Source organism: Styela clava, chromosome 13 (genome assembly GCF_964204865.1).
Source record: "Styela clava chromosome 13, kaStyClav1.hap1.2, whole genome shotgun sequence".
In the NCBI taxonomy this organism is placed as follows: Eukaryota; Metazoa; Chordata; class Ascidiacea; order Stolidobranchia; family Styelidae; genus Styela; species Styela clava.
This window is the reverse complement of record NC_135262.1, coordinates 10898514-10914827: the sequence shown is the minus strand read 5'-3', so window position 1 is coordinate 10914827 and position 16314 is coordinate 10898514. Positions and strand designations below refer to the sequence as shown.

Here is a 16314-nt window from a genome sequence, read left to right as displayed (position 1 = left end):
TTACAAAGTACAGCTGACTACGCTTACCGCATGACGTTACACAGTAAAGCTGTCTACGCTCACCCATGCATGGAGTTACAAAGTACAACTGACTACGCTTACCGCATGACGTTACAAAGTAAAACTGATTTGCTCACTCATGCGACTATGCTCACTCATGTATGATGTTACAAAGTAAAACTGATTACGTTCACCCATGCATGAAGTTACAAAACAAAACTGAATATGCTCACCCATGCATGAAGTTACAAAGTAAAACTGACTTGCTCACTCATGCGACTATGCTCACTCATGTATGATGTTACCAAGTAAAGCTGACTACGCTCACCCACGCATGAAGCTACAAAGTAAAACTGACTACGCTCACCCATGCATGAAGTTACAAAGTAAAACTGACTTGCTCACTCATGCGACTATGCTCACTCATGTATGATGTTACCAAGTAAAGCTAACTACGCTCACCCACGCATGAAGCTACAAAGTAAAACTGACTTGCTCACTCATGCAACTATGCTCACTCATGTATGATGTTACCAAGTAAAGCTGACTACGCTCACCCACGCATGAAGCTACAAAGTAAAACTGACTACGCTCACCCATGCATAAAGTTACAAAGTAAAACTGACTACGCTCGCTCACGCCTGAAGTTACAAAGTAAAACTGACGCTCACTCACGCATGAGGTTACAAAGTGAAACTGACTACGGTCACCCATGCATGAAGTTACAAAGTAAAACCGACAAAACTGCAAAACTGTCAATCGAAGTTACAAGGTAGACTGACTATGCTCATCCATGCATAAAGTTGCAAAGTAAAACTGACCATGCTCACCACCCATGTATGAAGTTTCCTGGTGGCCTCTAACTGCATTTCTTTTGGTGATTATCACTTTAACTGTAGACTAGCTCTGCCATTTCGAAACGGAATGAAACAAGACGGTCAGAATCAATCAGAGCAAATAAATTTATTTTATTATACAGATAAGTAATATATATTCATTGCATATAGTAACATTGGATTTTTTAATAAATAATATTGTATTCTAACTTGTTTGTGATGGATGTAAATTAGAAAGATTCAAAAGATTTTAAAAACATACTTGCTCTTTAGACTCGATGTATCCACCTCTTCCAGTGATGCATAATCGGACAAATAACTCCGCATGTCTTTTGATGTATAATAATAAACTGTCTTTTCCGCTTTCAAGAAGAGTTTCAGAAAACTGAACTTTATGCGAGATAATGAACTGCAAGTAAATTTTGTATAATATTGATTTGAATAAATACAGTTGTTCGAACTAAGTCATTATTAAGTTTCAGATTTATAAGTTACGGAAAATGCAATTTGACAGGAGCACAGAGAAGCTATGCTTATACTTTGGATACATAAAATAAAAATATTAATTTTCAATTCATTGACAAATTATTCAGATTTCCCCCTTATTTACTAACATTACTTTGGAATGATCTGTCAGTGTATAATATTGCAACACATCATATAAATTATATTTATATTCATTCAAAAGCACGTTGAAAATACGGCTATTAGGAAATGTAAATATCAAAAATATGGCGGAAAAGATAAAATTTAACAAATATTTCTGTTTCTAATTACCTTTACGCCCCTCAAAAAAATTGTCCACGCTCTTGTGATAAGCTATGCTTATTCTAAAGATACAAGGACGACAACTTGTACTGATATTCATTTACGTTCATTCTATATTATTTGCAGATTTTCAACATTATAAATATTACTTATTCGGAATGATCTGTCAGTGTGCTATGTTGTATCTCATTATCTAAATCTTAACTAGTAAATTATTTATTAGTGTGTTATATTTTACCTTCAAGTTCTCTATAGTCTTTCCTTCCCATCCTAGAGACCTGAAAATATACATCTATAAATAACTTCAGCCAAAGACATTTTAGACATTATATATATAAATATAAGAACATGACAGATCATAACTAGGGAATAAACGATAGCGAAATAAGGAATATATTCCCAGATTCAAACGCTTATGAACATAAGGCTACTAGCAATAGGGATATAGGCTGACTATAGTAGATTTACAATTGGTGGGATCTCATGTATATAGTAACCTTCGAAATTTTAGTTTTCGACACAAATCCCATTGTTAACCGGTACTAAAGGGTGTACGATTCCCGGTTATATTGATGCATATTGGTGCACTTGATTCTACACACTCATATAATATCGTTATTGGAAACTTAATGCGATTTTAGATCGAAACACATGTGAACACGAATGTCATGGTTAACTTACCCCCATGGTTAACCAAAGGGGGTAAGTTACACGATTAATCAAGTCAAGTCAAGTTTTTTTTTCCAACCAGTAATAAGTATCACAACCATAATATAAGACACAGAGAAAATTTACACCGTTTTACTGGGGAAGGGACGTAGCGGGGAACCAAACTGGTTATCGAGCAGCGACACCAAAGTTCCTAATATCTAATTAAAAAAGTAAGAATTCTAGAGTTTTGAAACTACTATATCCTATATTGACGGGGAGTGACGTATATGAAAGAGACCATTCAGTAGAAATTGTATAGGAGAGTTTATATTAATTAAGCTCTTCTCAATACACATGATTAGGCATAACATGACGTGACCCGCACTAACAATGGGGAAAATAGGACACACATTTCTATTTCTCTATTTTTAAATAGACATGAACATGGATGGTATGATAACATAGGACCCTTACCAAGGGGATGAGAACCAAAAAGGAGTTTACACTTGGTTGAATATAATTTATACAGTATCGTTTTTGGAAAATTTAGTTGAAACACGAGTTCTTTAAGGTGTAAGATTAACGGCTATCTTAATTGACATAGTATGACTCACTCTTATAATATCATTATTGGAAATTTGGGACGATTCCAGTTTGAACTAGTTGGGAACATCATTGGCATGAATATCAACTGTGAACTACCCGAGCGTACAGGTCACAATGAGCCACAGTTACATTTAAAAAATTAGCCTGATTACTTTATATAGTATGTTAGTTAGTGTCAACTACCATTTGTATTCATCAGATTAATGAAAAAGACCAGGACTACGATTTCAAAAATGTCAGACATATTAGTATATATACATAGGCATCCTATGATAAACAATAAGTTTTAATATTCGCATGGTTATTAAGTTGGGGTTGTGTTTTAACCGAATTGCACTTAACGAGGCATAGTTCAAACTCTTCCAGTATCTCTGCAGATATACACTGCTGAACTAAAAGTATCACTATGAAAAAGTTTCACTGTTGTCGTAATCACAACGTGACACCTTATTGCAATGAAACACCTTTTATTTATGCTGGCCTAATAACCTTTAAATAGACTCACATTTCAAGATAGTAATTGGCCTTTTGGTTTGGACGATTAAACGAAACGACAGCAGATGGGACAACACAGCAGTTAGCCCCTGCGCTGTACTGACTATGTTATTATTCACCGGATATTGCTACAGTTAATTCGTAGGACAGAATATTTAATTCCGCGATTCTACGTAATGAGCATGGTTTGGTTTAACAGATTTTGCCATAAACAATTATGAGCGCGCATTGGTGCCCAAACTGACAAAAATAAGATCAATTTAATGCATTCCTGTATCTCGACTATTGGGCGGGAACAAAAAAAGCTTAATTTTTATTTCTAAAACATGGCCCTAGCCTTATTCACTGGGCCGACTCAATAGCCAGAATAAAACGGTAGTTGTGCGTATCATGTTATTATTAAATTTTGAGATTGTAATTTTTAGAAAATTTCATTTGACACACAAACCAAAACTGAGCTCATACTCAATATATTGAACATAATATTTATCTGTAGATTTCCCGAAAAAAATACAATATATCATTTATTTATACTATAGACATCTAAAATGAAAAGATTTCAAATGATTTGGTTACATACTTGCTTTTCAGACTTGATAGGCCTCCATCTCACTCGGTGATGAAAAGCTGGCACTTGACGAATTCCTTTTGGTATAATGATAAATTGTCCTGTCAACTTTCAAGCAGTGTTTTAAGCTGAAAATCAATATATATGTCATGATTTTGTGCAAGCCAAATCTAAATTTGATTCAAACTAAATTTCGTTGAGCCAACTATGTCATTAAGTAGTTAATTCACACAAATGCTATTTGACAGAGACACTGCAAAGCAAAAAATATACGTTAGTTTCAATAAAATACGTAACGGGTAAATTTAGACGAATAAAATTTATTCAGGATTGCCATTAAATTTCAAATATTATAGATTACCATAGAAATTGCTTTTCATCGACTCTACAGTTACAGGTATATGTAATCATTCAATTTTATAAATTCAGCTTAATATTTTTTAACATATCAGGTGTAGTTTTCAAACTGCACGAGTTGCAAATATTACAATAACAGTAAAATACCCAATGAACTTTTATAACTGTTTCATGGAATATATGACTAATTACCTCTGATCAGTAACTTGTAGAATTATCACATTGTTCACGGTGGGGATCGCAAAGTGGAGATCGCTATCCAGCAGAGAAGCGAGCAACGAATTTTAGGGGTCGCAAAGAGTACACCAATTTGATACAAGGTACTATATTTATAGTACTATTTCGGACTTCTGCTTCAAAACACAATTATTAAAACTTGTGCAAAATCTAAATCTTAAATTTCGATAGAATGCACAGGATAAAATAAGCGGCATAACAATGTTGGCTCGCATCGAACTATTTATCATTTTAAACGTGAACGTGGGTCTCACTTTTTTGGAATTTCGATTCGAAAGACAATTATTAAAACTTGTGAAAATATAAATCTCGAGGGAAAACACACGATCAAATAATGTGGCATAACGATGCCGACTTTGATCGCAAGACCCGAGACGCGGTGCGCTCGCATCTAATTGTTTAGCATTCTAAACGAAAACAGTGGTGTACAGGAATAAAATAGGCGAAAAAGTCAAACAAAATGTTTAAATGATATTTACTTTGATTATTCCTCGTTCGTTACTTTGTGTCTTTGAATCTTCAACCTTTAATAGTTTTGCATCTGAAAAAAGTTAAAATATTGATAAATAAACTGTCGCAGAACTGTAGCTAGCATATTCAATGAACAGCGGGGCTGAATCTATCGGATTTTCTGCACAAAGCTCCCGCCACATTTTAAAGTGACATATTAGTAATTATCAATTTGGGGGTAGGAATGATTTAAAAATTTGAATTTACAGCACAATCTGCATTCCTAACTTAAACTACCAAGATGGCGCACAACCTGAACCCAAACCAGGTACACATACTGTGTTCAGGTTGTGCGCCATCTCGGTAGTTTAAGTTAGGAATGCAGATCGTGCTGGAAATTCAAGATGACGCACAACTTGAACCCTGACCAGGTACACATACTGTGTTCAGGTTGTGCGCCATCTTGGTACGAATACTATGGGAGCACCCTATACACAATAAAATATGAAAGTGGAAAGGCTACGCGAATCTCTAATAAACCATTGATTTTGCGCTACATTTGCGAAAGTTTTGAAAGTTATGCAATACATTCATGTAAATCTTGTCCTGTTGAATGCAGCTTACGTAGTGAAGTAGATTAGTATATTACGTTTAAGTTTCCCAATATGATAAGTCTATGTATTGCCATATAGCCTTAAAGTTCGACCAGTTGTGAGGAAACGATGGAACCCGATGTTAGTGAGTTCGATACAAAAGAGAATCACCCAATAATCTAGATTTCTATATTAGGTTAATAATTCCAATTCGTATAGGCCCGAAAACCTCTAATTCACCACTTATACAATAGAAAAATTAAAGCAATAAGTATAAAAAAACATTTAGCTCACCTGAATATCGTTTCGAACTCGCTGTCATAACCCAACAGTGAGCTTATCCATACATCTTACACAAAATCGAACCTCATCCTACGACGAACATCTGTGACTGCGATGTCGCTTGTGGTTTCCCGCGCACAAATATTTGACGAAAAAAGCTAACTGATTGTTAGTAATCAAATATTTTTAACTGATTACTTTAATTACTCCAGGTTGCCGTTATGAGCCGATCACGCTTCTAACGCGTGATCTCAAAGTTGCAGAATGAAGATGACGGTTGGGATTTGCTTCATACATTTTCTGATCGCATAATACCTGGTTCATAGTATTTTCGGGGGTGTTTATCTCGGTGACCGTACATTTCAACCCACGTACATTTGAACCCATGTGTATATCCGCGGGTTCAATCTATATGCGGGTGCTAAAACCCATGGGTTAGGGTTAGTATGGGTTCAGATAACCGTAAAACAAAAAAATCCATAAGTTCAATAGTACGCAGGTGCAATTGTCGTGGGTTCAAATGTACACGGGTTCAAACGTAATGGAACCGTTCATCTCAGATCTCACATTTTTACAGCAGTGACGGGAGCTTAGTACAAAGAATCCAGCATTTCCATTATATTTGTCTTTTCATATTTGTCGAGTAAACGCGCACGTGGATGTCATCAAAAATGTAACCTTCCTTCCACTCAATGAAAGAATAACGGCGTGTTTAGCGTTATATCAATGCATTCTCTAAATTGACGTACAAATCTTAGCTCATTGACTTTCGCAGCCAAGAATGTTTTCATACAATAACGTGCCGGCGATGTCCTTAAAGGTGGAGTCACAATGTGACGTTGTTTCGATGCCTACCCCTACAGTAAAGGTAATTTCTCCGCCCAAACCAAACGGCAGAGACATAACATCAGCAACAGCATTAATCACGGTTCTATGTGAAGTAAATACGGTAATTGACTGCTCAATACAAGTGCATACCGACGACAACGACTGATTCACATATTTGGTGTTATGGAGCTCGTGAAGAGATAGACTGTTATTTACGGAGCCCCACAATAAGAACGTAACAAAAACAATGTGTTACTTACCGATTGATATTAATGAGTGATTTGAAATTACTCTATTTAACAACTCGGATGTATTTGCTGCTTCTTAAATTTTATTAATGTCATTTTGAGTAAACGAATAGTTAACGGAGACTCTAGTTCTGTATGAAGCACTTTGAGTCTGTCTCTACAGTAGACTTCTTGGTAAAAAGCGATCATGATACAGGTATGTACGGCCATAAAGAACAAACCTAAGATTTCGTCATCCAGCGTAAGGGTATAGATGTATATTAATGTGTTTAGTATCTATGTCAGCCAGTGCACTGCAGTTGACTACGTTTGCGTTGAGTGGCGCATTGTGCTAAGCCAGTGTTTCCCAACCCGAGTCCGCGGTCTTAAATGAGTCCGCGGAGCGTTCGAATGAGTCCGCAACGAGCCAGAAATTTACTGCGCGCCGCAAACGTTTTGGCGAAACTTAACTATCAGCCAAGTTACAATTTACGTTAGAATTTACATAAAACATAGCAACTTTATTCACATAACAATAATCAAGTCAATAATAATTGGTTACTGAGTAGGAATGGGCATATATTCGAATATTCAACTATTAGAATAGCAATTTACTATTCAAAAATTTGGTGCCAGGTGACGCGACAGGTCACTCGCGCGTCGCTTCATTGAACGATGAGATTTCACAACTCGCTTGCGGATTTCCGACGAAAACAAGAGTCTGCTGTGCACAAGCGTCGATAGATACCTAAGTGGTGTTTCTCGCGAGTTCGAACAAAGAGGAATAAATAATTTTTTGTTTTTTGGTAGGTGGTAATGGTGGCGACCCAAATTTCCTAAATTGAAAAGCGGCCAGACTGAAATACTAAAAATGAAACGGAGAGCCCATAATTTTTTGTTTTATGGTGGTCCGCGACCAATTGAAAACACTTTTTTAGGCAATTTTCCCTTTGTATTCTTCGCTTTACTGCCCCCACATTGGTACGTGCAGTACTGCCGTAGGTGTTGTACGAACAGCTCAAATTTGTAGAATTCACAAAAATACGAATCAAAATATAATCGGGCACTTTACCACGCATTTTTGTGTCCACGGATTGTCATGATATTTTCTGAGTACTATTGCCTTTATTTCGTCAACACAAAGTTAAAATGACCACAATTAAATTAATAATAAAGCAAGTCGACGAATATGTATTTTTGATTTACAAATATACTTTAAATATATTTTTATTAAGTACTAAAACAAGTTCTTTCTGGAAATTTATAACAGATAGTAAGATTTTTCTAACAGCGATAACAAATTCGCAAGATCGCAAAAAATATGTATCAAAACTAACTATAATCGGGCAATATATGCTCACATGATTATGTTCGAAGATTGCCGTGGCATTTTAAAAAACTAATGCTTTCAACCGCGAGTTACTATGAACACAAATAAATTAAAATAGAAAGACATTTTAAATTCTCGTCGTTGTCATGGATTGAATGTTGTGCGACAGAAAAGGCCATTGTTAAAATTTGTTAAAATTAAGTTGTGCTTGGTTTTATTGCCCCCTGCAATAAACGCACCTTGAGTCCGCAAAGGTTTTCGCCGGTGAAAAAATAGTCCGTGACCAAAAAAGGTTGGGAAACGCTGCTTCAGAAGACATGGATACCAAACGGAATTATATGGCCATGGAAGGTTAGATGTTTCGCAAACAATTTCCTCTTATTCGATATATCTGGCCTTACTTTGTTTTACCGTCACATCTCAATATCTAAAATTTCTCCTGGTTTAAAAGTCTAGTATAAATAAGTATGTTTGTTCAAAATTTGAAAGATTTTACAGATTATCATCCCTTAGTGTCGTCATCAAAATTATTTTGTCATCTACGTACCAATTGTTCATACACTGGTACAAATATCTAGAAAAATATTGATGTTCTAAACCTCACCTATATTTAAATGAATATGCAACGGGTAATAACGGATGGTCACCATAAAACGAATCCAAACTAGTAGGGGAATCGATTAGGTAATAGATTAGATTTTATAGCACAATACGTACAAGCGAGCAATGTGCTATTTTTGAAAATAAATAAAAGGCACTCTATAATCAGGTATTTGAGAAAAACCAAGATGGATAGATTTCAATCATCGAACAGTTATCATTTCTTTTCAAAAAACATGAATCATAGACAAAGCGCCCACTGATTTGGCGACTGTATACGAACTCGACTCGAATTTGCGAAATACAATGCAATACTAGTTGTCGAAAAGTTTGGATCGATAGATGCATTATCACTGAATAACGACAAGTTGAGGGGAAAGGCAATTTACTCTCCATTGTGCCCGAGTTCAGGCTCTTCTTGGTCTTGGTCCATTTTGAGTTTATTTTAACTGGATATTTTGTATTACAAATTAAGCAAATGACTGACTGGAACTTGTTGATGAGAGACTTGATATTAAAGTTAATCATGAGCTACAACGTTTTGTTTTGGTACACCTGGTGATAAAAAGTTAAGTTGGCGGGACTAATGCATAGTGGGGTAAATGTAGTTTTTATTCAGCGAATAAGAAATTCCCTTGCGACACACATCTTACTACCAAAATGCTTTGAAAAACGTCTGTCAAGTGTCCCTCTGTACCCCACTTGTGGGGCACATCCGGACATACCCTGGGGCACAATGGGTCAGTCTGTCAAAGTTCATCGAAGTATGCCCTAAAAAATAAGCAATTATTCAGCATAATCGCCTGAAGAACAGGGAGACTTCAAATTTGAAGATTTAATATTTTTAAGATCAATGTTCAACTGAAATAGTTCCAATATTTTGACAAAAAATTTCGCAAACAAATTTGATTGTTTCCTGAAATCTAAATCGAATCTAAATCTGGAAATATTATTGATTCTGGAATATATTCCATATTGGGCCATGGGTCGAGAGAAACCATAATCTTACACAAAATATACCGCATCTCTAGGTCTCTGAGCACTTATTGTATCAAACACTCTCGAATTTTGCCCTGTAGGGCATGTCCCACTGAACCCCGGTCCATTGTTCCCCATAGGAAACAAATATTTTCAGACCTTCCCACGGCGAAATTCGGGAGACACATCCACGCGCCAACGTTATGAATATTTTACAGTGGACTAAAGCTGAAAAATAACAGACGGTGGTTTCTCATGTTGAAAAGGCTAAAAAAGAAGAAAGAAAAAACTGGAACGGTGAAATTTTAGTCTCAACCTCCCAAAACAAATTTCATCTCATAGCTTGCGCCGCTCTACCCGTCCGTTGTCCGTTCGCGAGGACGTTTTAACTCACCGAAGGGCGGATTGAAACATCGAACCGCGGACAGGATTGCGGATATAGTATCAGTGCGAGATCTGATTTTCCACTGTGCCCCATGTCCCAACGTGCCCCATCTTCCCCTACAATATTGGTTATAACCACATTTATTTATTAGCACATTTGATCTGTTTCTGGCACTGAGCAAAAGCAAGTTCCGGCCACGGAAATGGGATGATTAAATGTCCTTCAAACTAAACAATAATATTTTCACGATGACTAACCCCAAATAATAGTAATGTTTTCAAATGAAACTTCACAGCACCTACGGAATCGTTTGTAATATTTTTCTTACTTGACAACTAACAACCTCCGAAAATATTTCATCTAAAGATTTAGTTGAAAAATACCACTGAGAAATAAATTCTTTGAAAGAAGTTGAAATATTATTAAATCTTAATCAGTGCTGGGTTCAAAAATTTAAAATTGGGTTTTCTCTCGTATCGCCCCACCATCAACAGGTTCTACGAAACGCCAAATATAATCGTAATCGTTAACTACGGTGTTGCATTTGTTTAACGTATAAAACAAGAACGCGTTCATTCCAATTACGAGTTCGCACGAACCCGCTGAATCGTACCACGAATCTTAATTGCAATTATATTTTCGGGTTTTCCCAAGATATATTGCTTCGAAGTCCTACTTTACAATACTAGGTTTCAAAATCACAACTGAAAGAACAATATTTTAGATATTTCAATATGCTTTGTATGAATGAAAAAAAAAACGTAAGGCTCATAAAATCAAATAAAAACAACGATACCACGCAGCAAGTTTTCAATATTATGAGGGTATACAATTGGCACTGATATAATTTAAAGGAAAACTCAGTCACGAAGGAGAAAAATTTTGTTTCATTCCCGAAGCTAATTTTATTTTAACTATAATATATATATTTACTCATTTTTTCGGACTAAATCTCATAACGATCTCATGACTCATAACGATGTCAATAACGTTCGGGATAAAAGCTGTCAATGTTCATATATCTCAAGTTTAGTAACGTTTCATGTCAGACATCTTTGTATGTAAAATATATTGTTGACATATTATTAAAAGTTGTATATTTATATATGGGTCGTAAATACAATTCCTCGCATAATTTGATGAAAGAGATTTTACAAGGTCTGATTCAGATTATATTCAAAGGGGTGAAGAGCTCTTTTTAAGCCAAATATAACAATGATTAGAAATTAGAGCATTACTTGAACTATTCACTTGATTGCCGCTGTATGGAGTATCGTTACAACATTTGCACTGGCGCTCCTAGTACTGTTATTAAGCTTCATGACCGATATCAAGAGTTGCAAATATGACCGGTCTCAAACTTGTTTCGGGATGCGTCATTTTTCCCACCATTGAAGTAGCGAGGCACATTGGCTTAAAACTTCGATGGTTAACAGCAGCAGCAGTAAAGGCAACTTTTTAAAATAAATCCATTTCTTCAATTTGTTTATGATTCTTACAGCAGGGGTTCGCAAACTTTTGATGTTACGGAGCCCTTGAAGAGGTTGGTTATTCTTCACGGAGCCCCACAAATAAATTTGGAAAATAATGCAGACAAACACCACATTGTTATTTACTGATTAATATTCCTGAATAAGGTAAAATTACTTTGGGCTAATGACAATACATACTTTAAGTAATTTAAATGCTCAAACTTTTTTATCTAAATATCACAGATAAAGTATATATATTGGGGCTGTAAATTTGAAAACTTGACAAACACATTAACTCTTTGAACCCTGAAAGCCGCTATAGCGGTTTTCCCGAGAAAGTCTTCTGACGCTGAAAGCCGCTTTAGCTTAGTGGACTAAGTATAATTTCGAATTGAGATAAAATATTGTGATCATCTTATGAAAATTGGCAAAATCAAAAAGCATGAAAAACTTCTGAAATTGCTCAAATCTAATTGACAAAACTTCAATTTGTTTTCGATTAAACCTGGTACATTATCGACAACATTTGTAGAATTTGAAGATAGCTTTCCAGTGATACCATTAGATTGGAGTTATGTCGCACCATTCAAATTTTAGAAGCATTTTTCTTCGTGATTTCGTTTGTCGCAAGATCGCGGCGACGTCAATGTGACGTAAATAACGACCTAACACATTTACGCCGTTACCCAGCGACGTTAAGCAATTATGTTGGCACGTAGCACGTTTACGTTCCCTATGAAATAGACTTTTCCTCGCATGCTCGTGACGTCATTTACTTAAGTTCGTACTCGTGAAGCGACTAAATACTTGTAAACGATACACGGGGAAATTTACGCATTACATTCAGCCTCAAAATATGTTCGACTAAAACACACAATATGCAGTGTTATTGCCGTTTTATTGCATAAAGATTTGAAAAATACCAATAGCAAAAATAAGGATTTCTAAAAACGGAATGATGGAACATATCGATGGATGCATTGTTTAGCGACATTGCTGAATTTTATTGTGCCATATTTTCTTCTTTCGGTAGATGAATACTATACAATATTTCATTTGGACAAAGCTTTCATTTAAAGTTCATTGTAAATATAGCGATATCAGGAATGTAGCGTACATGCAGTAATTTCGAAAATCTAATGAAGCCGCAAAATGTAAAACACTGACCAGGTGAGCTACTGGTGCCACCATGTCTTCCGTGTACCCGTTATCAGTTTTTTTTATATTCAATTTTCATGATATCCAACGGTGAATAATTTGCCTTGATGTTTCCGGCGGAACCTCATAAATGCATGAGGATCAAATATTTCGTTTTTGCCATTCATTTTCGTCCCATATTCAAATAATAAACGTATATAGAATGGCCTTTATATTCTACCAATTTTACTATGTTCGATCAAAATTCGTCTGAATATAAGGGTTTTATCTGCGGCCGAGGATATGATACTGATGCAATGATGACACAATCTGAACTCAAGCTGTGAACGACCAGATGTGCAATTGCGCAATATACCTCACGCAAAGCGTCACGCACGAAACGTTGCATGAACGTTATTACGACAATGTCGTCGCCGCCCTTTGCGTCGTTACGCAAACTTGGCGTCAAAATAGTTGATCAATTTTGTTCGCAAACCATTTAAATCGATAGTACAAATTCTGCAATAAAATGAGTTATGCGTATGTTAAGAAAGTCATCCGTATATTATCCGAAAGGTAATTTTGTATACTTTTCAAAATTTGACTTATATTGATGATACATTTCTAAAAAAGGTATCAAATATTACCAAAATACAAAGAATTAGTAGATGGGACTAAAATAGGCTTACACATCTCATTAAAACATCTCGTGAAAAATAATGCCAGTTAAAAATGAAAGACTAGATAAGCTTTTATATGACATATTACAGACCATCTGATATCTAATGGTTCAGAAGTTATTTCGATTTGAAATTAGGGATATTACAATTTTTTAACGCGTCAAATCGATGCGAAGCCGTGAAAGGTCAGGGTGAAAGAGTAGCGTCGTTCTGGGGATTAAGAGTTCAAAGAGTTAATGAACTCGGGGTCAAACCCTCTCCCTTTTGATATTTTTGGAAGAATGAAAAAGTTGCTCATAACATGCGCGATTGCATTTTGTCAAAATCGCCGATTGTTTCCGTCAGCGTGGCGTATTTTTTAGACCGTTAACATCTTTATGTGGATGCTTATTCTCACTTAATCACAAGTTTTTCTTGCTTGTATTGTTCCCCGAGGACGACGATAATTACTTTTTTGTTCTCGTGTGGAATTGTGAGTTCAGTATGGAAAACGAGTTAGTATATTATAATCATCGGCGACGAGATGCTAAAAATAGTTAATAAAGAGGTGAATGGCAACCAAAATTTCTTGATGGAAAAGCGGTATTATAAATATTAAAACCAAAACGGAAGATAATATGATAAGTTTTGTTTTAACGGACTCGCGACAGATTAAAAACGCTTTTTCAGATATTTTAAATTACAAACTTTGATGTTATGTTTGGTTATCTATGAAGTTATATCATGCGAGTTACCTAAATCGATTCAATTGTGCGCTCGATGTACCTTTTTATCCATTCTGAAACTACCGATAAAGCCAAATGCGAATTTTTTCAGTCGCGATGCGATGCAATATAAGTTTATTAAACAATTTGTTATTGCGAACAAAATACATTTGTCGTTTCTCATTTGATGTCCGCGGATTGGCGTGGTAATTCTGGTTTGTAATGATATTATATTGTCGTAAATCAACGCATCCGCCAGTTCCATTGAACACAATGAAGCCAATAAACAAGGCATTTGAACATGCAGGCATCGGTCAAGGATTGCGCAATTGTAAATTGTACTCATTGATCTTTAAACACCGTTGAGATAACAACTCAAATTGAAAAAAAAGATGAATCTCCAGATTGCAAAAATATGATTTCAATCTATTTATAGTTGGCAGTTTGGCACTTATTTATGTTATTTTAGAATAGTAATAGTATTCCTCATTTCATTAATCGTAATCTCGACTCAAAGACAAGTAACGATAAACACAATTAAATTATTATGACAAGACAGTTTAAATGCTCGCATCGGACATGGATGGAAACTCGTTATCAACTGACAAAGTTTTTTTTTAACGAGTGACCTAATCGCGAATAATAGTGCCTGGTAATTTCCAATTCCAATTTTGTACTCTCCCCTCTTCCTTTTAAAAATCATGACCTCGCTTCTGCTTGTAGATCATGTCATATTTAAATCACCGCCTCGTTGCCATATTACGACGCTGCTGGTGTCAAATTTTATTAATGGTGTATTCCCTTCTTTGAACAGTTACAGAATAGTCGAATCCGTATTTTGACAAGTAATAGAGTAGCTCGCGGAGCCCCTAGGTTTGTCTCACGGAGCCCCTGGGCTCCGTATGGAGCACTTTGAGAAACTATGTCTTACAGGACCCGATATTTAATCTAGAACTTTGCTGTTTACTTATAGTAAGACACTTTCTAGTTCATTTCGCACACTTTCCTCAGTGTTCCTCAAAAATCCCCCATTTCTTGAAAACTTAGCCGACCTTTCGTAAACTAAAGTCCTAGATAATTAAATAGAATCAAATTCTTGAAAATAAATTTTCGTGGTAACCTACCTTCAAAATAGATAGTAAATATGGAAAGTATTTTAAACAAAGTATATCAAACGAACAATAAAATCGGTGACTCAAAAGTATTTACGGTAGATATGTTTCGGATTGTGATATAACGAATCACCGGTAATATGTAAAGCATCAATAAGCGTTCCTGCGGCATTGCGACAAATTTGGTTACTTCGTCCGAGTGCCCGACTTTCATTTGATGGCTTTTGACTTATTCCCACTTCCACAATGAAGAGATCGCATAAGACCATACAACAGTTAAAAATAATGCGTTCCAGGCCTGCCGAAATCAACGTTACTATTCTAAAAGAAACATTCTATTATAGCCTATGTCTAAATATTTATTTGCTACATTGTTCTATAATAAAATGAGTAGATAATTATAAGTCCTAAGAACCGTCAGATAGATAATAAAATATTTGCGTCGTTGCATTATTTCGTTGAGAAGTCGTAAGCACTCATAACATCTGAGCATTGACAATTATTTAGAGTCGATGTCACGTTCAAATCAATCAAAGTATTCCTAATGTCATAAAGGTAGTTTTCCGATGGATATGGGGTTGGTGTGTACACTTCGATCCACTGAATCCCTGCGAGATGTTGACTATGTCATTATTTACATTGTATTTTAAAATAAGCTTAAATCATATGGAGAAACAACGGCCTCTCGTCCGGTTACCATTCCATGTCGGGTATGGGATTAGTTAGTTATTTGTCTTCGGTACCATGGACCTGATGGTGGAGGATAGGGATTTGTTCAAAGAGAATTGTTTTAAAACATTTGTTTAAAATCAATTTTTTTTTTTGCCTGTTTTGTTCAAAATGAATGTACTATTTAAATTTTTTGGTATTAAAGAGGTTGAAAGAAAATGGATGTAAAACTTGCCAAGCGCTTCTTATTTGCAATGAATCCTTCGAAACGCCGCAAATATCGATAACGGCTCATACACACCTTCTCAGACTGTAGTTCAGTGCGACCGCAAACGTGGTTGGCGCAGTA

The 16314-nt window shown here is 35.7% G+C and overlaps 1 long non-coding RNA gene across 1 annotated transcript; it reads right to left on the bottom strand.

Moving 5' to 3' along the window:
• Positions 1–967: 967 nt before the first annotated feature.
• LOC144431180 (uncharacterized) lies at positions 968–5956 on the bottom strand. Its single transcript, XR_013479854.1, has 5 exons — positions 5856–5956; positions 4998–5059; positions 3937–4052; positions 1843–1882; positions 968–1245 (listed from the first exon to the last, which is right to left on the bottom strand). It is a non-coding gene; the product is annotated as an uncharacterized LOC144431180 (long non-coding RNA).
• Positions 5957–16314: the final 10358 nt, after the last annotated feature.